Source organism: Cryptomeria japonica, chromosome 7 (genome assembly GCF_030272615.1).
Source record: "Cryptomeria japonica chromosome 7, Sugi_1.0, whole genome shotgun sequence".
NCBI classification, from domain to species: Eukaryota; Viridiplantae; Streptophyta; class Pinopsida; order Cupressales; family Cupressaceae; genus Cryptomeria; species Cryptomeria japonica.
In genome coordinates, this window is record NC_081411.1 from 668,389,975 (window position 1) to 668,393,062 (window position 3,088).

A 3,088-nucleotide genomic window follows, 5' to 3' on the forward strand; every position below is an offset into this window, starting at 1 on the left:
AAGATTGTAGATGATTACTCTAAATGCTATGCAAATGTAGATAAAAGCTAATATTAGATGCTATAATGCTAAAATGATTTATTTTAGGCCAAACTAATAATTATATGAGTTGATTATGCTAAATGCTCTCTAGAATTCACTATAGCTTAAATGCATTAAAGTTTTCAGGATTATGACTATGAATGCTAAATGCTTGAGAATTCTTGAGGCTTGAGGATTTGAAAATGAGGAATGTGAGCTCTATTTATAGGTAAAATGGAGCAATGGATGGTTGAGATTGAGTAATCTCAACAAGGGTCAAGATTGAATGGCTTGAGATCCATGTGAGGGCTTTTAACCCAATCCCAGGATGACAAGTGTCAATGTGAGATAGGTTGAGAGGAGAGGGAATAAGCATTAAATACTTGACATGACCTGAAGGTTAACTTGGAAGTTAAGGTCAAGGTTAGGTTGAATGAATAAATTCTTTATTCAAAGAATAAAGCTTTTATCCAATGGATAAACTCTTGTGCAAAGGCAAAAGGGATAACCATGGTCAAAGCAATAAATGTTTGAGGAGACACATGAGTGCAAGTTGAAATAACCATAAATGGTTACGTAAGAGCCATAAATGGTCATGTAAGAGCCATTAGTGGTTTTGGAAGACTTTGGAGGTTAAATTGTTGAACACACAAAGCATTAAATGCTTTTCAAAGACTTTGAAGTCTTTTAGAAGTGACTCCAAGTTGCTTAGGAATGTGACAATAATTAGGGGATGGATTAGGCTAATTAGGAAGGGGTTAGAAGAATCTAGAAGGGGGTTTAGGAAAGCAAGTGGATTTGGTGGGTGAAGGAAAATAGGATTTTTATTTAAAATAAATTAATTTATTTCAATAAATGTGTGCAAGTTGCATTTGTAGGAAAATGCAAGGGGGGATAAATGATTTAAATAAATGTTTGATTTAATTTATTTAAAAGAGGAATAGGGGATTAAATGAAATAAATATGATTTATTCATTGAATTGATTTGTGAATTTGGTATAATGAATTAATTAAAATAAATTGAATAATTTATTTAATTAATAGGAAAATGTTTGAAGATGAATTAATTAAATGTTAATTTAATTAAGTGATGGCTAGTGGATTTTTAATCAAATAAATAGGAAATATTCATTTAATTAAATTGGACAGATTTATGTGACTACATTTGCCCCTCCAAGTTTTTTGCTAAGTCCAAGTTGGATCAGGACAATAGCGCTGAAACTATGTTTTGACATTGTTGTCCAATTAATTAGCGCTTTTGTGCCGCAATGGCGCTATTGTGTTGTTGTTTGAGTGCTTTTGAAAAGATGAGCGCTATTGTATGCATGCTTTGAGCGCTATTGTTTTTGTAGCGCTATTGAGGGGTCAATTGAGCACTTTTGATGTTAAGTAGCGCTTTTGCGTAGCTGTTGTAGCGCTTTTGTGATTTGAGCACTTTTGTAAGGTTGATTAAGCACTTTTGTTAGGGGTTTAGCTCTATTGTGTAGAAAGTAGCGATATTGTTTGCAAGATAGCGCTTTTGTTTAGGAAAATAGATGCCCCAGTTTGTGTGAACAAAAATCTCCTAATGCCAATGATGGATGAATAGGGATGTGAAGTGAGAGTTGTTTTGAACCATAGCGGCCCTGATGAGACTTAGGTCATTAGGATAAATGTCTATTGAAGTCTAGGTGTGCCATGATTGCTTACTTGTTGAGACCCGAAGATACTTGATCAAAGTATCTATTGATAGTCTAGGTTTAAACTTAAGAAATTTTGAAAACAAAACAACTGATGATGAGTGATTAATGCCCGTGTGTAGGAGGATCTACGCGTCTTATAGTTGTGTGAGAGACATCTGGCTACACAGGGGTTACGGGATCGGCTGACAAAGGCCGAGATTGATTGTATTGCAGTGACTGGTTTGTATGATGTGATGCATATGCCCATGATTCAGATGAATCACGACTTGATTACAGCGTTGGCAGAGCGCTGACACAGTGAGACCTGCACGTTTCACTTAGCGCAACGGGAGATGACGGTGACACTGGAGGATGTGTGGCGCATCCTGCATATTCCCATTCGGGGTGAGCTGGTTACTTATGATAGACCATGGGGACTCTAGCGGTACAGAGATTCTTCGATGAGGACGTGTACATTGATGATGGCTCCATATCCTGGGAGGATATTGCTGCTTTGTACGAGCCATTGCCAGTAGTTTTGTCTGGGATCATGGGAGGGCTACTGTGTCCTGATAGGCGATCACATGGTCTGGCCATTGGGTGGGGACAGGTTATAGATCTGATGATGACAGAGGGGACTCGATTTGCCTGGGGACTGTGCGTGTTAGCGCACATGTATTAGGAGCTGCATGAGGTAGCGTACCACGGGAGAGGCTCCTTGGTAGTGGGAGTGATGTTGCTGCACATTTGGGCATGGGAGCACTTACCGGTGACTCGTCCAGTGAGCCTGAGATTTCAGGCAGTTGACGAGCCCTATATGTTCATGTACAGCGGCATGACGAGTCAGCCCCACCTAGGGAAGTTAGAGTGGTGGCGGCGGGCGTTAGATGACATGGATGCAGTGATTTGAAGACCCTACATTGAGTGCAAGCCCTGGGAGGATGATGCAGAGGTGATGCCATATGTATTCATGACCCGATTCCTCATTGGGTGGACATGCTATGATATAGAGAGACAGGTGTCGGGCAGGGTGATGAGACAGTTCGGATGGCAGCAGGGATTACCGAGGGGATCAGGAGAGTACACCAGAGTGGTCCGAGAGAGATATGCATGGGGGCCAGTACTTCCTTATGATCAGGCATGGGCAGAGTTCTGGATGCTTCAGGCGAGGCCATGGGATATACAACCGAGGGTGGTAGATGCAGGGGTATTGAAGGAGTATACGCAGTATATGGCGGCTCATCCGATTCTACGGATATCAGATCCAGCAGAGCCTATTCCTGATTTTGAGGAAGAGAGGGGATGAAGACGAAGAAGGGGAGGAGGTGGAGGACCGATGATAGGTGGACAAGGGAGGGGGGATGGTGGTGATGGAGGAGGAGGAGGAGGAGATGGTGGAGGTGGAG